This window comes from Ambystoma mexicanum, chromosome 4q, assembly GCF_040938575.1.
Source record: "Ambystoma mexicanum isolate Mex_15411 chromosome 4q, UKY_AmexF1_1, whole genome shotgun sequence".
Lineage (NCBI taxonomy): Eukaryota > Metazoa > Chordata > Amphibia > Caudata > Ambystomatidae > Ambystoma > Ambystoma mexicanum.
In genome coordinates, this window is record NC_090928.1 from 559,450,035 (window position 1) to 559,477,338 (window position 27,304).

Consider the following 27,304-nt stretch of genomic DNA (forward strand, 5'->3'; position numbering starts at 1 on the left):
GCAGGCATCTATATTTTGTAGTAGTTTCATTTTGAATTTTTCTTTGCCTTTCACATACTGATTGAGGAACTGGGGTAAAGATTTGAAAGATTTTTTGGCAATGTTACACATTGATGTGCACAGCCTTTTGTAGACTGGATGTATTGGTTCAGTGGAATGGAGAGGTGATACTGAGATTTCTGGGGACATTTTTGTGAGCAGTGTTTCTTTTTTCATAATGGTATTATAAAAATGTTCATACCCTCGTCCACTGCTATGTATGGCAATTGGGTTTATTTGCTTTTGTTTGTATGCTTCTGCATTGAAATATCGTTCTGTGCAGGTGGTGTGACTCCATACCCCTCCATATTTGTTGATGCGAAGCAATTTCGTTGATATTCTGTTTATTGAGAAGTCTTTTTTCTGTAGTTTAGTATTTAGTTTTGTTCGTGGTTTCATTCTGTTTAAAACTAAAATAAATAATTTCCTTTTGAGAAGAATTGCACTGTCTATGAGAGCTTCTAGGATTCATTTTGTACGATAGAGTTTAAGGGTTGTGCATGATTTCTCTCCTGTTTTCATAAGGTTCTGAAGGACTCTCTGGCGGAATATTTTTTGTAAATATTCTTGCCACTACATCAAGATTTATAAGTGCAGTGTTAGCAATAGTGGTAGCTGAAGTCCTGTTAATCACTTTCTGTTTTGTTTTACATTTTGAAAGAGGAGGAAAAGTTCCTGTACTGGAAGCTTGTTTTGTTTCGCTTAATGACTGTATTAGCTGTTTTGTTTGAACTTTTTGGACAAATTCTGCTAGAGGTGGATGCTTATTTTGGAGAGTTTTATTTTGATGTTGTTTACTTTTGCATTGCTTTCTACTGAGTTGCGTTTTGGTAGGCATTCTTTGAGATCTGTTGGAGAAAAAAAAGTGTGGGTTGGGCTGTTGTGCAGTGTATGTGTGCTTTGTGCATGATTATCTGAGTCTGATGGTAAGGATGTATGTGGAGGTGTGTGATTATGCAATGGGCAGCTACATCAGGTTGGTAAGGCTATTCTTGTATTTGTGTATTACTATACTGGGGTTCAGATGACAATACAAAGTATACAGCTGGTCATGGGAAGCACTAATAATAAATCTAATGTTGCAGGGTTAATACAATTGTTTGTTCTAAAATACTAGAATTCTACTGTGTTTGAGTAACAGTTAGAACAGTATGGTAGTATTGCACTTACTTTTTTGTATGGAAAGAGTAGGTTTCTTCTGAATTCTTGTTCATGCTTCAGACGTTGCCGCTTTTCAGGAGAGTGGTCTTCACTGCAATTGTAAAAGAAAGAAGTTAATAAATATGTGTGTTAATAGCACTGTTGTTTATGTAGACATCGATTTCTTTGTTTTTGCCATAGTAGTGCTTTCTGATAACTGAGCATATTATGTGCATGCACTTTCCTTGAATGAGTACAGTAGTAAGCACACAGAGCACACTTGGCATCTTAACGCTGTGTTATTGGATGATAGGAGATAGAAGAAATAATCATATGCTTGTTTTGCTATTTTTACAGGGTAAATGACCGGAACTGTACAGAAAAGCATTCAATGTATGCATTTGTGAAGGTGTGGGAAATAAAGCAGAAGGATTTGATATAGAGGCAGTGGTGTTGTTTCAGCTGCGATTCTTTCAAATGCTATTGTCTATCTGTGTGCATGAATACAGATGCATGTACTCATCCTGGCTGAGTTTCATTTTATAACACACTGCAAAGCTTTCTTTCACAATTATACTGTTATTTCTCCCACCTTTTAATATGAAATGACACTTTTTTAGATAGCTGTGTGTGTAAAGAAAAAAATGGAGAGCAGAAAGGTTTGCTAGTGACACTTGATCATAGCAGATGGGAGAAATGACATTAAGTTTATTTTAAAGGTTTTACAGGGTAAGTGGCAGTTACTCTGTTTATATGCATTTATACAAGAGTTGAACATTTACTGTGCATTAAATATTCATACCTATAGGTTGTGTTCATGCATATGGATGTGCATTTATCTGCAAGTAAAAATCTTGGAGAGTTTTTTAGTAGTTGTTGCTGTAGGTGCTTTGCAGTCACAACGCAACCCAATTGTACTCAGAGTGATCAAAAGTACATCTAAAGTGCTGAACTGTCATGATGGAGTTAGATGTGGAGTTCTTGGATGTGATTGGTGGCTGGTTGTGTGACTGCTCAACAGTAGCCAATGAGGAAATGGTGCAGAGAGTGAAGTGGAAAGGGTTGAAGGGCTGCCCCAGTGTTACGCGCTCCGCAGACACCGCAGCTGTCTGCGGACAGGGCGTGCCACATATGGGGCTACTCAACATATCTGGCATGAAAATAAGACTGTAGGGATCAGCCAATCAGGTTTTGAGGTTCTGGTTTGTATTGTGAGAGGCTGTGTGTAGTGAAGATGGTAAAGAAAGTCAGGGTGTTGGTGCTTGGAGATATATTTGTTGATAGTTTGGAGCAGTATGCTAAATGTACGAATGTTGCAAACAATTTTGATGTAAAAGGAATGGAGGTGGTGTGGAGCACTTTGCCTGGTTTCAATTTGCTGGCAATTGCACACGTTTGTGAAGATATGGGCAAGGTGAACAGTCCAGATTTGATTGTTCTGCACTGTTGTGCTTTACATTTGCCCCCACTTTGTTGAAAGATGTAGAAAACTTGGTTCAGGCAGTAATGAAACTACTTCCAAATGCCAAGGTAATTTTTTTATGGTTTGGTACCTAGGGCAATATGGGACAATAGTTCTGTTTTTTTGTCCTCAGCCAAATATTGCTATGTGTTTAATCAACTGAGGTATGTTTGCTTTCATGCTTAGAGCTGGCATGTTCTTTTGCAACAATGACAACATTGACTGTGGTAATGTTGATTATTTTAAAGAAGATGAAGATGGCATGTCTTTATCCTTTATGGGAAATGCCATGCAGTTTTGGAACATAAGTATTGCTTCGGAGAAGCTAATGTGAAGATATTTGGAGGAAAATAAGTAAAAAAGCCCCAACAAGAAAATACTAAAAAAAATAAAAGGTGTTTCTGAAGCATCTTAGAAAAAAAAGCTCTTTTCAGAGCCAACCTTAAAGGTGAAATGGGACACACTATTTAAATTTTCATTCCCCACTCTCAGATTTTTCGATTTGTCCGTGGACACCGCGGTTTTCTGCGGACAGCGTGTATTACATACGGGGATTTTGAGATTGAGAGGCATGCAAATGAGACTTAGCAGAGGAAGGGATTGGTCAATAGGGTTTATTGGGTGTGAATAGTGAGCAGAGACTTTGTCAGAAAGTCTTTTTCCTAAGAGGAAAACAGATAGCTATGGCTGTGTGTTTCAGAAAGCAGATTGTCTTTATTTTGGGAAATTTGTGGATACATTGGTTGGAGGTGCATGCAGATCGCTGATGAGTGCTTGCATATCTTGGATTCCCTCACGTGGAAGTGCACTGGCATGGAGTGCGTGGAATGAAGTGGCTAGATTTGGTACCTCTTTTTTGCTACTTTGGTGACATAGTGTCATCCAGACATTATTATTATTCATTGTGGAGGGAACAGTTTATAACATGTGTTTGGAATCTCTTTGTCATTTGCAATGAAAGAGGGACTTGGGAAAGTTATGGACATGTTTCCAAACTCCCGAGTCATTTTTTCTCGTATTGCGCAGAGACAAATGTGGCTGCATTCTTCTTCATTTGGTCCATAAATGGAGAAAGCAAGGTGCAATGTTAACAAGGCTGTTTGTGCCTTTTTGAGAGATTTTGGCATGTCTTCTTTTCACAATGAAAATATTATGTTTCGTAGCACACACATTTTTTGCAGAGATGGAGTACATCTTACTTATGCTGGCAATTAGATTTTTCTGCGAAATATACAAAAAGCATTGAACCCTTTTTGGAATCACAGCAATCCATTTTGCAACAGGTGTTGAGCATTTGAAGTTTTTGAAACACAAAAAAAATCACAAAAGGGCTCTTTTTAGAGCCACTACTTCCTCCCAAAGAAAAGTCAAATGGTTCTGCTAGGGCAGCACCCCAAAATTTTAGATGTCCGCGGACTTCTAAAAAAATACACAGGGTCCTGCGCTATTTATTTGCCACCTCTATTTTTAGACTGTGAAAGGTTTGGTTTGGTTTTTTAAACTCGACACACAAGGAAAGGAGGGGAAATGAGGGCAAGGAAGGGACACCAAACACAGGGATAAGCAAGGGCATGTGGAGAGAGGAAGATGTAGGGTGGGCCCTATTCAGGTAGTGGGCATTTCTTCGTGTGCTCCTTGACCGCAGCCTCGAAAGCACTTAAAAGGTTCTCCCCATTGCAGAGTACTGGATCGCAGTACATACACAATACTGTGACCCTCGAAAGGTAAGGGTCAACAGCGTCACGTATGGCTTGCGAGACAGCTGGAGGGATTCACTGCCCCACAGGAGTGTTTCTTGTGGTGGCAGGAGCGGAAACAGAGGATGCTGCAGTGGAACTCAACCTACTATGTTTATTCTAAGGTACAACCTTACAAATAGCCCCACCGTGGAACGAATTTAGTTGTCGCTTCATTGATGTCGTACCATAGCTATACAAACCAGGCTTGCCACAACTCAGCACCATCTGACACTGGGTGCAGTGCACCTTGTTTGCACATGCTTTTGGTGCTCCGTCAAGAGTGGCAAATAACGGGGGGGGCGCTGTTGTGCGCAACTAAGATGGCCACCTGATCGATGCGCTCCGATCCCACGAACATCCTATATATAAATAAATCCTTTTTGGAGCCACAGAGAGTAGAAACTACTACACCGTCCGTTTCCCGTACTCCTGCTGCACATTGTGTGCAAATCCTGCTCGAAACCGCGGAGGTGCGAGGGAGTTTGCAGCCCCCTTCAGACTAACGGCTTCTCCAGTGGACTGCGGCCCGCCCCAGGGCTCCGAAAGAATCCTACGCCAGACCGAGGTGCCATCATCAGCAAAAGGATGCGTGGGGGAGGAGCGCCGATCAACGTGGTGCAGCCGCACGGCACGGGCCTTGGGGTGTACCGTGTGGGCAGACATCAGGACCCAGGGTGGACAAGAGGTGGTCTCTGGCTCCGTCCCACCTCCTGGATAACAACTGGGTCGGCACGCCATATTTCATGCAGGGCCCCAGCCGACTCATGCCTCGGGCCTGCCGCCGAGCGAGCCCTCGTCCGACATTGCGAAAGCAGGTGAGAGATGTAGAAGCGTGCGGACCCAGAGACAGTGGCAGTGGCACAAATTCAAGTTTTATAAAATCCTTTTTACACTGGCTGCCACCCAGAGGCAGTGCCAACGTGGGAGGTCGCAGAACAACCAAAGACCCGTGTGGCAACATCATATACATTACATAAGATTCGGTACACTGGTACCCAACTGGTTGCACAATATAGGTATTGACGTTGTTCTGTACAGGCTATACTAATGCTGTGTAGATGGCTGGCCTGACCCACGTCATCGACCCTTGCTCTGCACGGGTGACCCATGGGTCGCAACGAGAAAAAAGCACGGGTATGAAAAAAACTGGCCCAATGGACTCCTACGCCAGCTCCCAACCTCAGGGGACGCCGGCTGCCATAAACATCGGGGATGACAATCCTGCTGCGATTGAACATGACGGCAGAGAAGACCGCCTAATGACCATGGTACAAAATGGCTTCCTGACAGTGAACGTCAAGCTGGATGATATTGTTTCAACTATCAGCTCCCTTAAGGCTAGAGTGGACAAGGAGGGTTTATAGTCATAATAGCGACTCCAAAAATGTCAAAAGTCATAAAATCGAGAAAATAAAGTCGGAAAAAAAAATCGAATTTCTTTTTTAATACGTTTTTTATTCGAAATGGGGGGGTCCCCCCTAACCCCCCTTTTTTTGTTTTTACCTTTTCTTTTTACATGCCGTACCCTAAAAAAATATATAAATTAAAAAATTAAGAATTAAATTTTTTTTTAGACATTTTTTTTCTCGAATTTAATGTAATTCGACATTTTATTTTTGATATTATGACAGACCACCGACAAGGAGAGCACTCGCGTTACAGAAGCTGAGAACAGAATCAGCACAAATGAAGATATGCTAACACAACATGGTCGAGACATAGCACAGCTGAAAGGGGAACTGCGTAAGACTCAAGCAAAATGCGATGACATGGAATCTCGATCGAGAAGAAACAATATCCGTATTGTCGGCATTCCAGAATCCTTCTGTAAGGGTCCGATGGAGTGACAAGTTGAGGTTCTTTTGAAAACTCTTCTGGGCACGGAATCCTTTTCTAACCACTTTCTTGTTGAGAGGGCTCATTGCACCCTAGCGCTGACACACAAGCCTGGGGCGCCACCGCACACGATTATTGTGCGCTTCCTGAACTATAGGGACAGGGACGCAATCCTAAAACTTTCAAGGGAAAAAGGCTCCCTGCAATATGAAGGAAACAGAGTCCACATTTATCCGGATTTTTCGACCAGCGTCCAAATGCAACGCAGATCCTCGGAACAAGCCAAAAATCTTCTGAGATTGTGTCATGTCCCATACGCCCTCATCTTCCCGGCGAAACTACGGATTCAACATGGAGGCAGGTCGCATTTCTTTGAGACCCCTGCGGAAGCCATAGCGTACATTGAGGCATCCATCCCCATTCCTCCCAAAGAACATCCACGAGATCGGAACAGGCCACCACGACCGGGAGACGAAGTGCCAGACTCAGTCGACTGAAATGGAGTTACGGAAACATACTTACTTAAGCTGTGAAGACATCTCTCCCGAGAGCAACGGCTCCAATTGATATTGTTTGAAGAGGGTGGGATTGTGAGCCTCTACTGATGGAGGTCCTGCGACTGCAACTAGCGACCCTCAGGAAAGTTCCACAGGTTATGGGGAAAGGGTTACATCATCGAGTTGGGGTTGATGGTGCGGGCGGGGGTGGGGGTAGGGTACAAAGTTTTGCCACGGTTGGCAAGAGTTCTAAAATGCAGAGACTGGTTGCATCGGGTTCAACTGTTAAGAATGGTGGCGTAAGCGAATCACTTCACACATTGATAGTAATAGAATACCATGGTACTGGGTGACAGGGGGGTAACTGTTAAACTTCTTAACTTCTTTCATGGAATATCCGGGGCCTAAACAACCCGATTAAGGCCAGGAAAAATCGCAGCATACATAACCAGACATAACCCCCAGATCGTGTTACTGCAAGAAACTCACGCACTGGGGCAGGTCTGTTCCAATTTTCTCCCTAGATGGGGCGCATTGCGATATTATACTGAATATTCCTCCCAATCCACAGGGGTTCTGACCCTAATACATCCGAATCCGGGCTTCCGTATCCAGGACGCAAAAACCGACACACAAGGGAGACATGTTGCAATTTGGGGCGAGTTGGCGGGACGGAAGATGGTTATAGTTAACACGTATGGCCCCAACATAGAAGACCCTGAATACTACAATGCTTTATATAATTTGTTGGTTGAAGCTAAGGATGCCGCAGTGATCTGGGGAGGTGATTTTAATACGATACTTGACACAACCCTCGACAGATCTACAACTTCCCATAGAACCTTGACCAAAACCGTATTAGCTATACGACAAATAATGCAACAGATGACCATGGTATACATCTGGCGAGAACTACATCCCCAAGAACAGCGCTTTACTTTCTATTCATCAGTGCATGATTCTGAATCTCGAATTGATTACTGGCTTATCAGCTCAACACTCACAAATATGGTCCAGCACTGCGATATGTACCCTGGTACCCTCTCAGATCAGTCCCCTGTGCCAATTACTATGTTTATCGGCGAGGCTGCCCCGAGGGCCAGGTGCTGGAAAATGCCCCCTGTTCTACTAAGAGACTAAGAGTGAATCACTTTGCACTGAAATGGAGGAATTTTTTCAACTAAACGAAGGGTCGGTAGACCGGTGCGCTACACTGTGGGAAACATTTAAAGTATGGGTACGTGGCACAATTATGGCCAAAACTACGGGTCTGCTGAAGGCAGTTAGGCAAGCATTGGACACAATGGAGGCCAAACTTGAGCTCCTGGCACTCGAATACACCTGTACACATAGTAAAGAGGCCCTACTGGATATTCACACTACACCGGCAGAATTTAATAAACTTGCTACAAGGGAGGTACAATACATGGCTGCCCCGGTCCGAGCTCATAGATACAGGAAAAGTAATAAAGCAGGGAGATTCCTAGCCCAGATGCTTAAGGTCGAACACGGCCATCCCCCTATAGTGACAATCCAGACACCTAGTAGTGACATAGTCAATGGGGACCAAGAAATTAATTATATGTTTGCCGCATTCTATAAATCACTATATTCCAATAGGGACACCAAAACTAAAGAAGAAATAGTGGAGTATCTGGACGTGATTGATCTCTCAACCCTGACTCCGGAGACACGCATGATATTAGACACCCGCATATCACTTGAGGAAATTACAGAGGCAATGAAAGCATTAACATCAGGTAAAGCCCCCGGCCCCGACGGTCTAGGTGCCGAATGATATAAAGAATTCCATGACATACTAGCCCTGTCTTACTGAAAGTATGGGAAGAGGCAATGGAGTGCGGCATACTGCCAGACACTATGCGAGAGGCAGTGATAACGCTCCTTCTTAATCCCCATAGACCCTCTCAGGACATGGGGTCATATAGACCCCTCTCACTCATTAATACTGATGCGAAGAATTTTGCTACCAGGCTCCTGCCCTATATGCCTATATTGGTGCATCCCGACCAGGCTGGCTTTGTACCAACAAGGTCCACTGCTCTTAATCTGCGCAGACACTTTGGAGTGATGACACAGATAGACCCAGCAGCTGATGCGATGGCGGCATCCGTTGATGCCGAGAAAGCTTTAGACTCTGTCTCCTGGGTCTATCTGTTTCAGTTCCTTGAGAGATTTGGGTTGGGAAGATACTTCGTTAGCTGTGTCAGGTTACTGTATACTTGCCCGGGAGCGAAGGTACTAACAAATCAAACCGTGTCGCCTGGGTAGAGGCACCAGACAGGGCTGCCCCTTCTCGCCAATCCTTTTCGCACTTACAATAGAGCCCATGGCTGAATACATCCGTCAAAACCATGCATGTAGAGGTCTTCGTATGACAGGGAGACCACAAATCATTTCCTTATATGCGGATGACACCCTACTATATATTAGGAACCCGGAGGTAAATCTAGCGCCAATTATGGCTGAGGTTAAGAGGTCCTCTGAATACTTGGGGTACAGGGTTAATGTTTCTAAGTCAGAACTGTTTCCGCTTGCACCTAAAACTAGAAATATGTCAGACACACAGGGATTCAAATGCTCACCAACACACATCCGTTACTTGGGGATCAGGGTATCCAGAGACGGGAGTACATTGCTCGCAGAAAATCATGGTGAACTCCCACAATCCCTAACAGTTAAACTACAAGTCTGGAACAAGCTCCCCCTATCCCTATATGGGCGAATATCGTTACTTAAGATGGTAGTGCTACCCAAACTCCTATACCTTTTTTGCAACATACCGATTTGGCCGGGCAGAACATTCATCACCAGACTCAATACAATCGCCACTACATTTCTATGGGGAGGGAAAACACCCAGGTTGAAGTGGTACAAAATGACAGAACCCTTTGCAAAAGGTGGGATTGCAGCACCAGACTTTGAACTTTATTACCTAACATCACAGGCACACTTCGCGAGAGACTGGTTCGACCCAGAGGACACAGCACCACACATTACCCTGGAAAGATTTGCGGCATCCCCCTCAGACCTGCGAGCTATTATGTGTGACCTTAATTGGAAGGACACGTGCAAATATGATCCTGTAAGCGCTACTGCACGTGCATGGGCCAGGATATATAGGAGACTTGCCATTACAACCCCATATGATCCGGAGGTACCATTGTGGAACTTCCCGGGCATAAACCCCAAATTTGATAAAGCACTCCAGGGTACCTGGGACCCACAGAAGCAATTTAGAATGCGAGACATGTTCCCGGAAGGGAGATACTGTGCATTAGACGATTTTGTCGGAGCAGTGGGTGGAGATCACCTTAAGCGATTTCAGTTTCACAGGAAGAAATCTGCCTTCGCCGCCAAATGGCCCTCCTTCCCAGAAGAGCCACCCACACACAATGTATTGCAGCCATGACGGAACCAGGGGGACACAGGAAAAATCTGTCTGCACTATACAGCCTTGTTCAGATCCATTCCAAGCCATGCAATAACATTAAAGAGACCTGTGAACGAGATCTGGGTGTGGAGCTGTGTGAAACCACATGGTTGAGATATTGCCAGTTAACTAAATGTGTATCCATGAACTCAGGGATACGTCTTATTCAGTTTAAAGTTCTGAGCCAGTTGCACTACACCCCAGCCAAGTTAGCTAAATTTGTGCAGGGCCACACGGGAAAATGCCCTAAATGTGACGCCCCTGACGCAGACTCCTATCACATGTATTGGGCCTGCCCACGATAACTAAATTCTGGGGGGAAGTGGCAGAGATTCTGGAAGACATTATGGCAATACCTGCTACACCCTCCCCATGGAAATACCTTTTTGGGGATATTGGTAAGGCTGCAACTACCACTAGACGATTGTTCAACTTAGCATGTGTGGTTGCGAAAAGAAATATACTGAAATGTTGGAAGTCCATAGATCCTCCCAGGTGACTGGACTTCTTGAAAGACCTGTCGATGGTTAATGAACTTGAAGAACAATTTATTATTTCATTGCCATCGAGATGCCGCCCCAAAGACATATGGACACTGTTCAGACTCTATGTAATATGTTATCTGATGAAGTGGACGATCCATCGACACCGCTCTAGTACTGTCAAACAAAGTGCAAATGTGTAGTGTATACTGTAAATGTTCATCTATGTTGTTATATCATGTTGTGATTCGCTATCCGCTGACCCGTTTGGTTTTGTGTACCTCTCGCTGAACAAAAAAAAATGTTTTAAAAAAAAAAGAGTGGCAAATAACCTCCCCACCCAAGACTCACAATGAGTGCTAGTAGTAGGCACTTTCACTACCTCATCCTCTTCATCACTCTCCTCTGCATCCTCATGCCTGTTCCCCTCTGCAAGTCCTTAGGGAGGTGGTGGTGGTGGAGGGGATGAGGGTGGCAATGAAGCCGAAGCAGCCATGGTTGCCATCTGGACACAGCAGGCAGAACTCACAAGCAATGCAGTGAATGCAGGTCAGGAGCAGTGCTCTGTCAGTTAACCAGAAGCACAATGAGGAGCAGTTCTAGAATGTGGCCTTTTATATGGGTGCTGGGGTGCACTTCGCGGACACCTGTGCTGTCCGTGAGCACTTGTTATGCACTCACCTGTGAGGCATGGTAGCAAGAATCCTTATGCCTTTAGGACGGCAGCCAAACCCTTTTATACTAAATGGAGACTGTTCTCCAAACTTCCTGCCAAACGATATTAATAAAACTTTGTTTCACATGACCAGTCACGTGTCTATGGCACGTATTTAGGTCCTTTACTCTGAACTTTCGCTACTTATGATTAAAATTTCCTCGTGGGCAGTTCGTTCTTATGAACCGCTTTCCTTTTGCTTTTGGAAATATCCTGCTACTGTCAATTTCCGACACCTCTCCTCAAATCTGAAGCTTCACAAGGTGTTTCATTCCGGCAGCCTACTTCTTCAACAATTCACGAGTACGTCGTTCCACGCGAAGCTTTCCAGCTGGTCATGTTCATTTCCAAAAGTACTTTCATCCTTTGCAGCGGCCACGTTGTCTACAGCTTACTTGCCAGCGTTTCTCCGTTCGGCTGCTTTCTGTGCGGAACGGCTCCAGCTTTCACTGGCTCCCGCAGTGACCTTCCAGTTTCATTCCACATGGCATCTTTCCATTACCAGGGACTGTGCTTTCCGCGGAATGCTCCGCTCCCTTGCTGATACGGACGGGACCTGTTAAATCAAGGTACAAGACTTTAAGTTAGTAATTTAGGATTATTGATTCCTTCCCTTCCTTACGGATGTACGGAGGTGCTATCAGTTACAGCTTTTCCATTGTGTGATTCAACACTATATCCCAGTCGGATTTTGAGTTCACTTTAAAATGGAGAATTACTTTGACTCAATAATGACTGAATAACTTCCTGCACTCAAGTGAGAACCTTAACAGCACACCATCTTGGAGAACTCAGGATTATGTTGGTGCATTGAACTAAAGAACATTATCCAGAGTGCACCATCCCAACTCTAGTTCGGCCCTCGTTCCGTTGGGATTAGTTTCCTACTAACCTTCCCTTCCTTGTCGTTGTTTTATTACATTTTGGATTCATCTGGAACATTCACGGTTCTTCACATTCATCAAGTCATCTAATCATTTGAGGTTAGTCCAGACCTTAGTGGAATTAAGGGTAAACTCAGTGGAAGATCTGTGAATTACCATTTGTTTTCTTTCTGTACAGATTGGAGGCTGTGCATAGTTATTCATCCTTTCAAGTGATTCATCACTCTGCCTGTATGTTCTTCAGGCAGTGTGTGGAATCATTGGAAAGGATTCTTCTTTGAGGATTCTACACTGAAGGTTTAGAAGATTAGAACCGGATCCTTCGTGTATCCTTTTATTATTCTACATGTATCCTTTTTGTGGTTGTATTTACCAGTGATTGTTTGGGTGGCATGTCAGAATCAGAAGCCACAGAAATGGAGGTAGTAGAACCTGTGGAAGCCTTAACTAGGCTGGTGGGAGATTTGCAGAATGAAATGATAAATGCCCAAGATACGTTGCGTCATCGCATGGATGTCCTTCAGGACTCAATGCGTGCATCTCTCCAACAAGGTAGTGGGTTTCCCGTAACCGGCGCTTAGGCTTCAGGCTCATCTATGCCTCCAAAGGAATCACTACAATTACTGATACCTACTCAATTTCCTCTCGCTCCACCCGAGAGGTTCACTGGAGATCCCAAAACATATTGCACGTTTGTTAACCAGTGCCGATTACATTTCTTGTGTCGGGCCAAGTTCATTTCTGGATTTAACCACCAAGGCGGCATTTGTGTTGTCTTATTTGGGTGGCACAGCGGCAGGATGGGCAAATCCATTGCTGGAAAATAACAGTCTGTTGTTATATGACTGTGACGCTTTATTAGAAACAATAAGTAAGGTATTTGACATGCAATATGCCACTCAATCTAATGATTTGTCCTATCTGGCAAGATTCAATCAGTTAACTTCCGAAACCAGTTGGCCTGAAGAGAAGAAGGCAGCTGTTTTTTACAAAGGGCTGTCTGAGGAACTTAAAGATGCCATATCCACTGTGCCGGTGGTACCTGCAGGGTTTACTGAGCTTCTTGATCTCATCTTACAGATAGACGCTCGCAGAAACGCTCGTAAGGGAGAAAAGAAGCCATTTTTTCCCACAACAGCACGGTCTGATCTGCAAGTTTTGGCTCCTGGTGATCCAGAGCCCATGCAGATAGGAGCCATACGTGGGCGTCTTTCAAATGCAGAAAGGGAGAACAGACGAAAGAACAATCTCTGTATTTATTGTGGTTCTGCAGATCATTTGCTTGCCGCATGCCCTAAGAAACCATATCGGCGTCCGGGAAACGCCAAGACTCGGCCTCAGTAGGGGTCCCTGTACCGAGTTTTAAAGTGGACTCCAGTAAGGTTACTCCCATTGCAATCACAGTGGACTTATGCTTTCACAGTGGTAAGATACAAACTCAAGCAATGATTGATTCGGGGGCTACTAAGAACTATATTGATTAGGCTTTTCTGACACAAGCTGCCATACCCACAGTGACTAAGAAGGTACCTGAAACTGTTAACACCGTTGACGGTTCTTTTCTTACTTCGGTGTTGGTTACTAAAGAAACCATTCCCATTGAGGTGATTCAATGCAATGGACATACTGAGAAAGTAGTATTCAATGTCATTGCAGCACTTCAATATAAACTAATTCTTGGCATCACTTAGTTAAGCCTTCCTAATCCTTTCATTGATTGGAAGTCAGGTCAAATACAATATCCTTCCTCATATTGCAATGAGCATTGCTTCAAAGAAAAGGAATTGGTCAGAGAGTCATCTTTTGCAGCTCTATTAGACACAGCTTCCACTATTGGAGCTGCGTCTGCGCCTGAACTTCAAGTTCCACAAGAGTACCACACTTTTTGTGATGTGTTTGACAAAGGCAGGACTGAACATCTACCACCCCATCGTCCTTACGATTGTCCAATAGAACTGCTTTCGGGTTCTAAGGTTCCCACAGGACGAGTTTATTCATTAACTCAGAAGGAAGATGCAGTTCTCAAGGAATATATTGATAAGGCACTCAAGATGGGTTTCATTCGGCTCTCACAGTCTCCAGCAGCCTCTCCCTTGTTTTTTGTCCCAAAAAAGGAGGGAGATCTGAGATCATGTATTGACTACAGAGCCATCAACGATATGTGTAAAAAATCAATACCCATTATCGTTAATCAGTGTGTTGTTAGACCAATTGGTCTCATTGGTCATTTTCACAAAGCTGGATCTCCGAGGGGAATACAATCTGGTACGCATTTGTGAGGGTGACAAATGGAAAACTGCTTTCAAGACTCGATATGGACTCTATGAGTATCTTGTTATGCCATTCGGACTATGCAATGCCCCCGCTACTTTTCAGTTCTTTATGAATGACATTTTCAGAGATATTCTAGACCAGATTGTGGTCATCTACTTAGATGATATCCTCATTTACTCTTCATCACTCCAAGAGCATATACGTTATGTCACTCAAGTGTTAAGCAGACTACGAGAACACAAACTGTTTGTGAAGGCTGACAAGTGTGTATTTCATACTCATGAGGTGTAGTTTTTAGGTTATGACATTACCAGTACTGGGGTACGCATGAGTAATTATAAGGTTAAGGCCATTTTGAACTGGCCAACACCCAACAATACGAAAGCTTTGCAGTCCTTTTTAGGATTCGCAAATTTTTACCGGCGCTTTATCAAGTCCTTCTCACAGACGGTAGCGCCGTTAACAGCCCTCACCAGTTTGAAAATGACTTTTGTCTGGAACAAAGAAGCACAGACGTAATTTGAAACCTTGAAGGAGGCCTTTACCTCTGCTCCTGTTTTACAACATCCTGATATCGAACTACCATTCTTTGTAGAGGCAGACGCTTCTAATATTGCAGTAGGGGCCATCCTTTCTCAAATCTGCCCAGACAGCATGGAAGAGCACCCTGTGGCTTTTTTCTCACGCAAGCTTAATCCATATGAACGCAATTATACAGTGACGGAAAGAGAACTCCTAGCAATCAAAGACGCTTTACTGGAGTGGAGTCATCATCTTTTAGGAGCCAAACATCCGGTGACGATCTATTCAGACCATCAGAATCTCCAAGCTTTCAAGAACATGAAATGTTTAACTGCACGTCAAGCCAGATGGCATGCGTTCTTTTCTCAGTTTGATTTCCAGATTACTTACCATCCTTCAGGTGAAGTAATGAAAGCGGATGCATTGTCCCGTTTGGGTACTGACAAAGTCAGAACAGAACCCCATCGTTTAGTGGCAAATCTTGTGGTGTGAAGTTGATCTGCCGAGACTTCATTAAAACATGCTTTACAGGAGTGGGTATTGCATCACCCGCAGGAAGTATAATCACAAAATTTGGATATCCCAAAGGGTCTCCCATTTATGCAAGGACTCTTGTACCTTCCTACTGAAGACATTAGTTCCAGAGCCATATGTTGGGGACATGATTCCTTTATGGAAGCTCATCCTGGACAAAAGAAGACCGTTGAACAACTGAAACGATGGTGTTGGTGGCCTACCATGTCCAGAGACGTGATTGACTATGTCAATTCATGTTCCATTTGCGCTCAGTTCAAAAATCAGCCTGGCAAACCCATGGGGTTGATGCAAAAACTACTCGTAACTCGTTGCCCATAAAGAGCATGTCCCCTTGAACCCCCACCCCCCAGCAGTGCAGGGCACCTGCCAGCAGGCCCCCTCTCATGTCCCACTCATGCCCCCCTGCATCCCCACCCCCCAGCAGTGCAGGGCACCTGCCAGCAGGCCCCCACTCATGTCCCCCTGTACCCCCACTCCCCAGCAGTGCAGGGCAACTGCCAGCAGGCCCCCACTCATGTCCCCTGCACCCCCATGCCCCAGCAGTACAGGGCACCTGCCAGCAGACCCCCACTCCTGTCACCCTGCACCCCCACTCCCCAGCAGTGCAGGGTACCTGCCAGCAGGCCCCCACTCATGTCCCCCTGCACCTCCACCCCCCAGCAGTGCAGGGAACCTGCCAGCAGGCCCCCACTCATGTCCCCCTGCACCCCTACCCTCCAGCAGTGCAGGGCACCTGCCAGCAGGCCCCCACTCATGTCCCCTTGCATCCCCACCCTCCAGCAGTGCAGGGCACCTGCCAGCAGGCCCCACTCATGTCCCACTCATGTCCCCCTGCACCCCCACCCCCAGCAGTGTAGGGAACCTGCCAGCAGGCCCCCACTCATGTTCCCCTGCGCCCCCACCCCCCAGCAGTGCAGGACACCTGCCAACAGGCCCCCACTCATGTCCCCCTGCCCCCAGGTCATGACGATCCTCAATCATGGCCCTTATGGCCAGCCTCCCCAGCCCAAAGACCCAACCAAGTATTGCATCCACCCACATAGAAAAGGCAATTACATGATACAACCCCAATGGGAAGTATGTAAATGAACACATGTCCGTCACACACACACACTGGGTGCAAGTGAATGTGAAAACCCAAATCAGGACATGCATGAAACCAATGAGATAATACCACACATCGAAGTATGAAAAAAAATGTATTAAACACAACGTGAATGTAATCAAAATCCAACACACAACAATGGGAATAATAAAAGAAAATATGCATGTCCATAAAAGAATAAAAAACAAGAAATCATAATCCAAAGAAATCCAAAAGAAATGGTGTCCAAAGTCACAGTCCAACAAAGCAAAGGGAAAAAAGAAAGTGAAAACCATTGCTCCATGGTGAAAATTAAAAAAAAGAGAATAATCCAATGGTGAAATATGTACAGATGAACAATCCAGGGTCCATGAGCCCAACTGATGAAATGAAACCTATCAAAAATACTACCTAATAAAAAACTATATACAAAAACGTGGTGCATTGTCCAAGCGCAACCAAAATAAAGAAAAAACGAAAGGAAACCTAACACTATCTAACTATATACAATGGCGGAGGGCAAGTCCAGCGGCTCACTCTGTGGTGTCCCGGGCTAGGGCATCATCGAACTCCATGTCTATTTGCCGGAGGCGGACCTCTGTCCTGGCCCCAAGGTCTCGCAGGGAGGCACTCATGGCCTGTTCCAACTCCCTGCAAGTTGCCTCGAGGCACTCTGCCCGCCTCAAAGCCTGACGCATGGAGAACTCCGCCCTGACCATGGTGAGCCGTGCCTCTTCCGCCCGCCGCCGCTCCTCACCTATCTGCTGGCCCAACCGGTGCCACACGGAAGACACTCCCATTCCTGGGTCCTCCTGCCCTCTGGCCGATGCCTGCCCCTCCGATGTTGATGGCCCTGAGCCATCATTGCTCCCACCTAGAGCCTGCTCCTTCTGCTGCTGTCCATGTGCCGTGTCTGATGGTGCCTGCACATCCTCCATCAGCTGGTCTCCAGTTGTGGTGTCCACCCCTGCTGGGCCACCGACTCCCGACTGTGGCAGGGATGTGAGCTCCACCAAGCTGGCTGTGTTGGTCGGGCCAGGTCCACAGGGGGCCTTGGTGGAATCTGGGCCGGAAGACTGTGTGGAGAACGACTGGCGCATAGTCTCCATGAGGAGGAGAGGTCCGCCAGAGTGTGCGACACATGTAGGAACCCACCAACCAGGGCCCCTCCCAGCAGTGCCATGTCACGACGCTGCTCTCCGTGATGGCGTGCGTTCTCCGCCCAGGAACAACGCACGTCATCACGAATGACACGCGTGCGCAACACGACACCAACCAGGACGGAGCCCATACGTTCTTGGGACCCCTCGTCCGCAGGTAGTGGAGAGGCAGATGGGGTACGTGTATCCCTGGAGTGCGCGGGAAGTTTCACACGCGAAAGAGCCTGTGAGAGTGGGGTACGTGTATAACTGTGGTTCGTGGGAAGTTTCACATGCGATAGGCCCTGTGCGAGCGGGGTACGTGTATTAGTGGGGTTTGCGGGAAGTTTCACACGCGATAGGCCCTGTGCGAGCGGGGTACGTGTATTACCTGGGTTCGCAGGATGTTTCACACGCGATAGGCCCTGTGCGAGCGGGGTACGTGTATTTCGGGGGTGCGCGGGAAGGTTCACACGCGATTTTGCTGTCAGAGTGGTGTACTAAATTTCGGGGGTGCACGGAGAGTCCTACACGTGAATTGGCAGTGTGGGTCCTTCCAGGTGTTCCCTCTACACCCCCCACGGCCCCTGCAGGCAGCCCACACCACAGGGGACTACCCTGCACCCCTGGTCATGTCCCGCAGGCAGCCCATCTACCATGGGAATGCCCCCCCAGCCAAGCCACATGTCAGCTTACACTACTGATCACCCACTCATGTCCCATTGCACCCCCACCCCCCAGCAGTCAGGGGCACCTGCCAGCAGGCCCTCACTCATGTCCCACTCATGTCCCCCTGCACCCCCACCCCTCAGCAGTGCAGGGCACCTGCCAGCAGGCCCCCACTCTTGTCCCACTCATGTCCCCCTGTACCCCCACCCCCCAGCAGTCAGGGGCACCTGCCAGCAGGCCCCCACTCATGTCCCTTTGCACCCCCACCCCCCAGCAGTCAGGGGCACCTGTCAGCAGGCCCCCACTCATGTCCCACTAATGTCCCCCCTACACGAAATAAAGATGCACAGTCATGGCCCACTTCTACACCAAAAAATACCACATCACGCCACCCCATTCTTGAGACGCAATGATTTCCCAATCCACCCCACACTGACATGTGTCTCAAGACACAAACCAAAACTCAACTATGTACATCAACACATGTCCATCACACACATACACTGGTTGGCATTGCCTGTGTAAATCCACAATTTCACATGCATCAACCCAATGAGCAAATCCCACACATGGAACTAAAATATGAAAACATATTATGTCCATAAATAAATAAATGAAATGAGAGCATACCAAAATATCAAACATGAAATGAAAAGCATGTGAAAAAGATGAAAGAATGAAAATGATAAGCAATGCAAAAAAAAATGAAAGAAAAACAGTCCAAACTCTCCCTCCACCAACGCAAATCCAAAAAAAGGTAAAAAAAAGATATCCATTGTTTCATGTTCATAATGATTAATAAAAATGCGAAATCAATCCATAGTCCAACTATTTACAATACATTGTCCTGAAAAAAAAAACATTACTCCATGTCCATAATGAAAAAAAAATCCAAATGAATCCATGATGTAACTATATACAATCCATTGTCCAAAATAAAAATCCATTAATTCATGTGCAATAATCCCAAACATAAATCAATCCATTGTCCAACGATATAAAGGGTCCATTAGCCCAACTAAACAAATTAAACCTACCTAAGAAACTACCTAAAAATATAACTATATACAAATCTGTGTGGCATTGTCCATTGACCACAAATAAAAGGAAAATGAAAAGGAAACCTAACTCTAAAAACTATTTACAATGGCAGCGGGCTAGTCCGACGGCTCACTTTTGGATGTCCCGGCCCAGGCCATCATCAAACTCCTGCTCAATGTCCTGGAGGCGGTCCTCTTCCATGCCCCCGAGGGTTCGCAGGGACGACGACATGTTCTCCTACAACTCCCTGCGAATTGCCTCGAGGCACTAGGCCGCCTCAGGGCCCTCCGCATGGACTTCTCCGCCCTGACCATCGTGAGCCTTGCCTCTTCTGCCCGCTGCCGCTCTGCATCTATAGCATGGCCTAACCGCTGCCACATGGAAGACACTTCCAGTCCTGGGTCCTCCTGCCCCTGGCCGATGCCTGCCCCTCCGATGACGTAGGCCCCGAGCCATCATGGCTCCCACCTTGTTGCTGCTGTGCCTCTGCCTGTGCCCTGGCTCTTGCTGCCTGCACATCCTCCTCCGGCTGGGGTGCAGTTGTTGATGTGGCCACCCCTTCTGGACGTCTGACTCCCAACTGTGGCAGGGAGGTGTCTTCCACCAGCCTGGCCGCAGAGTCAGAGGCAGCTCCACAGGGTACCTAGGTGATACATGGGTGGGAAGATGGCATGGAGTACGACTGGCGCATAGGGGGTTCAGTTGAGGAGGGGGTCGGAACAAGGTCCAGCAAACTGAGGAATCCGGCCCTGGTGAGCTGTCCCAGTAGGTCAACGCGGTCAACGAGCCATTCGAGGTGACGTGCAGTCTCCTCATAAAAAGACTACAGGTCACCTCACATGGCCCGTTGACGCAACGCCACCCCACCCAGGACAGTCTCAACCCGGTCCCGGATAGCCACGTCCGCAGGGAGAGGAAGGCCAGTTGTTGTAAGTGGATCCCCTCCCTGAAAACGGGTCTGGACGTAGGCATCCCTGCTGGTGCGGGATGATGCAGTCACAGGATCGGGGACAGGATTACACACAGGCACCTCCGCGGTGGCCTGTGCTGCCTCCTGTCCCTGCCCCTGCACTGAACCACTGGCACCAGTGGAATCCCCACCTCCAGACCCCGTCTCTGTCCCTTGCGTGGCCTCCTCCTCCACCAAACCCCTCCACCAACCTGGATGACTCCGTGCCATCTTCCTCCATCGGACCCTGTGGTGTCTCAGCTGCCCCTTCTGCTGCCAAGGAGTCCAACTCTGACCTCTGCCTCTTGGACCTTCCCTCGGCAGCTGCGCCCTGGGACGCGGCACCGGACTCCTCACTCCCCAACAAGATTACAACCTGGGAGCGAGCCGGGCCTTGCGTCTCTGGCTGGCGGGATGATCCCTGCCGCTGTGCTCCACATCACCCTCTCCGCCCTCTTCTTCAGCTGACGCTGCAGACAGGGAGAGATAAAACACAGGCACCAGGGCACTGTACAATGGACTGATACACACATGACAGTTGCACATAAGTGGCATTGTTTAACTACAGACACGGCATCACACTCCACGACACACATGTCATTTTAACTCACACACATGAACATTTCAACAGCAATATTGCACCAGGCAGCACCATCCATACACGTACAACAGCATGAACAGCCAAAGGTGAGCCTGACATCACATGAAACATAAGGAGTGCACTAGACATGCACACACGCCACCACACGTACATGCATGTCTACATCTCCTCCAACTGTTGCAGTGATGAGATTAACATACATGTCACATCTGCCATTCATCCTTCCACATATCAGTGTCATGTGCATCCATGTTGCATCACAGTTGCACACTTGTCAGATACACATACATGCACATGTACACAGTGCAGATACATGCATTATGAACCACCATTCATGCCACAACCATGCCAATGTACATACGCAGAAATTCAAACATGTGTGCTCCCACACCTGCATTTGCCCAGCATGCTTACCAACACATACACCATCAATGTGTCTCACAACTGATTGGACTCACATGTGGCAGCCTCACGCCCATGTTCATACACATCCCTACATGGCCCTACATAAACACATGTGCAACCTGCACACTACTGGCACACCACGACACGCACAGCATACTATCAACATGCATGTACACTTACTGCTCGACTCCAGACGGGTCTGCCTCTCAAGGATCTGGACGTAGAGCGCTGGGCATATGCGTTTGAGGACCCTCATTTGATGGTTTGACAGCTGGTGCCCCTTGGCATCCGCTGCCTTAGCGAGGCGCCGGGCATTGTTGAGGGTCCCGGACCTGAAGTCCTCCCAGCGCTTCTTGACATGATGAAAGTCGCGGACTGCCACCCCCTCCGCGTTGATGGCAGTCACGATGTCCATCCAGATCCTGGTCCGTCCTTCATTGTCGGCGCGTGAACTTCCAAAGAGGGCATCATAATGCCCCAGGACTTGCTCCACCAGGACACCAACTTCAGTGGCAGTGAAGCTGGTGGACCTCTGCCTCTCTGGCTGGGGGTTGCCAGTGCTGCCAGATGGTGTTCTGCCCGACATGGCAACCCTAGAGGCAGGAGTGGGTGGGCAACTGGGTCCTGGGGCTGGGCTGTGGAGCGATGTAATCCCAGTCGGGAGTCTTCGGTTCCAGCAGGGGTGGTCACAGCAACTACACCCCTGGCTGACATGCAGACAGCAAATGGAAGGGCACGTGGGCAGCAGGCAGTCAGGCAGCAGCAGATGGCAGGTGGGAGCGTGGCTCTGCGGGGCAGTAATTCGGCCTTCTGGGCAGGAGCGTGGTCTTCCATGTGTTTTCGCGTGGCCAGCTTGATACGGAGTGATTTGGCACGTGAAAAAATTGCATGTCAGCGTGTGCACGTGATTTCATTGGACCAAAGGCCCTTAGCACGTAAGCGCGTAAGTTACATTACGTGCGCAGGCGTTTCCCTCATAGCACGTGATGACAGAGCACACATGGAAAAACTGCACGTCCGAGTGTCATCGCGTGTAATTGGGGGAAAGGGCCGGCGTACATGCGTATCTGACATGTACATGTGGGCCGGTTAAAAGCTACGTGTAGGATGCCATTTCATTGTACGTGCTTTTCGTGGAGAGCGAGTGGGTGAAATCTCTACTTCTTGTCGGTTCACACCCGATTACTTCACAGTGTTTCTAGTTCGTACTCCCTGTTACCTCTGACAGCTCTTTTCTGATTTTTTGTTGGGCCTGTTTCCTCAAACAGAGTTCACTTCTCCTTTTGTCCTGTCTCCTCAGACAGCTTACAATTCTTCTTCTGGCGGGGTTTTTCGCGCGTATTTTTAACGTTCTTTTTCCAGGCAGACGGTGAGTTCCGCACGTACTTAGCAACTGTGCTTGCCTCGTGTGTCGCGTTCCCCTTCAGAGGTCATTGTAGTCTGCGTGTATTACGCCTACGCCTATTTTTGTGTTTCTGGGTGCCTCAGCGTAGTGCGGGTTCATTTTTTCACGCATGTGGTCTATGAGGGGTTACGAGGGGTTGCGTGCATGTTTATTTTTGATTTTGGGATGTCTGTGCGTTGCGTGACCCGTCATCTTCCCCCAGGGGTCACAGACAGCCTTGTTAGAGCACTAGGGTACGAATTCCATCTAGTATCCTAAATTTCACCACTCTGGCTCTTCTCCGCCTTTAGAGAAGAAGAAGAAGGGTGTTCTGGCACGACAGGCTGAGACCCCAGACACGGCTACACACTCCGGCACGTCAAGGAAGCCTTGCTTTAATGACGCGGAACTTGATGCACTTGTGTCCTATGTGTCAGCACATAGCCGCGAAATCTTGGTGACTGCAGGGGGCAAGACCACACCTGGTCAACGTAGGGCACACTGGCAGACCATCGTGGACCGCATAAGTGCCCTTGGATTTGTGAGACGCACAGCTGATGATTGCTACAAGCGGTGGAATGAACTGAAACTCAGAGCAAAGAACAAGCTGGCCTCAAATCATGCCACTACTCTAGTGACTGGCGGTGGGTCTCCACAAGAGGACAACAAACTCACTGAACATGAGTCTGTTGCTGGGGCCTTCGTCACAGGGGAACAGATCTAAGGTGTGGGAGAACTATCTGATTATGATGCATTGTCCGGTGAGTGCCCATGCATGTGTGTGCAATGCATGCGTATGTTGTTTGGGTGACGGGTTCTGATTGAGTGCCAGGTGAGGGTGTGTGTGCCTGGGTGGTATGGGTCACCCATGTGCTTCATCCAAAACATTCAGCGGCCTTGGATTTGGGTGTGACAGTATCCCTTCTGCCCACAGTAGTAACTTAGCGCAACATTACGGCAGTTGCCCTTGAAGTGGCATCTTGCAACAACATTGTTTGTATTTTTCAGTGTTCGTTCAGGCTGATTGTTTCAATTCTCCCACTTTTGCTACGCATTCCTCAGCCCTATTGTCACATTTGTGACATGCTTCTGTCATTGATGAACCCCACATTGGCCCACATGTGTTACCTTGTTAGGTGAATGATTTGACCATTCAGGCTGATTGAGTATTGGCCTGATCACAGACATTTTTGGGGCCTGTTTGAATGTGGAACATGATAGTTGTTTCCTGTCATGTTGAAGTGCACAACCATTGATGTGTACATCAGCCTGCAATCACTGTATTTTTGTACACTGGATGTGTTGCAGTGTGTGGCACATGCGTATTTTGTAACACTATGTAGCATTTTTCATCTCATCATGTCCATCTCACATGGATGGCTGACAGTACTCATTCACTGACATATGGATGTACTTGTGGAATGTAGCATGACTATGGTGCATGCCATCTGTGTGATGGCATGTGTCATGTATGTGTATTGGACATGCCACTCACAGGCCAATGTGTGATGGCAGTGCTACCCAGCATGCAGCAAATGTTTTGCTCTTCCATCTTGGTGTCATCAGTGTCTGCCTTTTGCCTCCCCTTCCACCTCAGTGACAGTGCATGCATGGGAGGGTTATAGTCATGTGGGACATGTGTAAATCATGTACTGGTTCTGTAGCTTGTCAGGCCTATTTGTGTGCTATGGTGCTAATGCCTGTTTCCGTTTTTTGTCTTTCATGTTTTTGCAGGGGATGATGCAATTGATGCTGTTGAGGTTGAGGAGATGGTGCAGACCCAGGAGCAATCTCAGGCACGACTGGGCACAAGTGGGGGATGTGGTGTGGTGGTGGGTGAGCACCCAATCTTGCTGCAGACCATTCTGTCCAGGGGTGTCTCTGGGTGCACCTCCCCAGACCTCTATTCAGGTGCTGATTCGGATGACGAGACCTATGTGCCGTCCCAGGTAAGTGTTTCTGGCAGGGATTCTGTTCTGTCCAACCCACCTGCACCTTGGGTAGAAACCTCTATGGGGATGCCAGTGTTGGTAAGTCCTCCTTTGGCGGTTCCGGATGCAGGGTCACACTCCACAACATCTGATCCTGTTCCTGGGCCAGCAGATCAGAGGGGGAATGCAGTCCTGCAGCCTCAGGCGGTGCCGGCACAGCAAGGCGCAGATCGCCTTGCCCCAAACAGGTGTGGTGGCTGCCGACGCGGTGGCCGTACGCCACCATGCAATACCGTATGGGAACAATCCATGTATGGTATGGCAAGCCAACAGGCAGCATCAGTTGAGATGATGGCTCAAGCAATGGAGAGGGTGGCCACTTCCATTGTCCCCCCTGAAAGGCAGATGGAGCAACTACAGCAGGCAACAGACTCCATTTTCCAATCACACAGGACATGTTGGCGTCCAACAGGGACAGACGGGCGGCACTGGAGACTCTACGCCAATCGATGTCAATAGAGTCCCAGGGCCACAGGGAAGCCCTGAGGGTAGAACTCCATCACCTCAGGGAGACTCTTGTTGACCTTGAGGCTTCCACTAACTTGAGGACATAACAGCAGCCGGAGCGGCTCATACGTTCACTCTCAGCTGAGATGCAGGCAACTCGGGAGGAGATCCGGGTATCATGTCAGGTGCTGCATGGGGATCTCTGCATGAAAATCCTCCAGAACGAGACCTTCCACACCTGCAATGGAGGACCATACCAGGGCTTTGCGTGGGCTGCCTCCCATAGCACCACCACCTCCTGTGGCAGCAGCAGAGGGTGATGAGAGCGGCAGCAGCAGTTCTCCCACATTGGCATAGCCGTGCAGGCCATAAGCCCATGGAGGTGTTTTTTTTCTCCAACATCCACACAGGTGGCTGTTGGTGCGCACCCTGTCCTCGGACCTCCTGGGTGGCATCACCCCCTCCCGGCCCCCACATGGCCATTTTTGATTTTTGATTTTTGATTTTTGATTTTTGATTTTTGATTTTTGATTTTTGATTTTTTTTTACAGTGTGTTGCCTGGTGTGGCTGCCGTGGGCATCCACTGTATTCCAGCTGGGCACATGCAGGCTTGTCCTGAGTTTGGGTTAGATGCTTGGGTTTGTGAGACACACACCCCTCCTGCTTCCCGTTTCCATGGGCTTGCAAAGGGTGTGCCCAAGTGACAGTGACTTACACAGTGACGTTGGACTCCCATGAGCTGTGTGGGCAGTCTGTAGTCAATACTGTGTATACATTCCTAGTGGATGTTGTTGTATTGTACAAAGCATGGTGTATTGATATGTGCTTGTGCATCCATGTCTTCCTCCTAATTTGCAGGTTCATTCCTCATGTCTTCACAAGGCCACCTACTTTGGAGATGGAGTTCATGTTTCATGTTGTAAGCAGTGCACTTACACATTTGCGTGGCAGCAACACTGTACAGTTGGAAGGGGTTGATGTGCTGGCATAATCAGGTTGTAAGACTACCACTACTTAACAGTACTGTCATGTTTTTGCTATGTTTGAGGTTGTGTAGCTGCATTGTATTGTTGGTAAGTTTTTGGTCATGTGTGTTGCTAGTTCTACATTACTGGGAGTATATTGTGTGTGGCCAGTTTCCATTAGGGACACTGTACTTTGTGACACTTGTGTCAGGTTTTGGGGATTGCTTTGTTTACTCTCACATAGCATGACATGCCATGGTGTGTTGGGTGGCGGTGCTGGGGAGGGGTTGGGTGACATGGCACTGGTGTCATGTTGTATTTTGCAAGGGGGTAATGAATTTAGCAGCAAAGAAGTGTGTCTTTTGATGACACAGCATTGGTGGTGTTTGTGTAGGTAGGGATGCACACAATGTAACACTTCCGGGGTGACCAATCTCAGGCTGGTATGGTTGTGACAGTTGATTGTCCCTTATGTCATCATCATTGATTGTCAGATGGTATGTGCCAGGGCTGTGTGCACTCCACAGGGGTGTGATTTTAGGTGAAGTAATTACGGGCTGCCTCACCCCGTGCCCTTTCCCCTTCCATGCGCAGCATGCGTGCATGTGGTTGGGGATGTGGGGGCACCACCATGTCCATGGGCAGGCCCGGGGTGTTGCAACGTTGTGTAAGACACATGCTGCCACTATGATCCTGCACACTACTGGGGGAGCGTATAACAGCTGCCCGCCAGAACGGTCAAGGGAGCGAAAGTGTGACTTGAGCACTCCGAATGTGCGCTCCACTATGCCCCTGGTTGCAATGTGGGCTGTGGTGTATCTTACCTCGGGTGGTGTGGTGGGGTTCCGAATTGGCGTCATCATGTGGGTGCTCAGAGGGTAGGCACTGTCCCCTGGGGAGGTGGTGATGGGTATCATTAGTGGGGTTGTGACATTACTCAGTATCTGACATGCATGCATGTGCTGTGGCATTTATACTCACTGAGCAGCCATGTATCGCCATGCCGCCCAGCTTCTAGGTCCCAGTTTAGGGTTGACATTCTGTAAA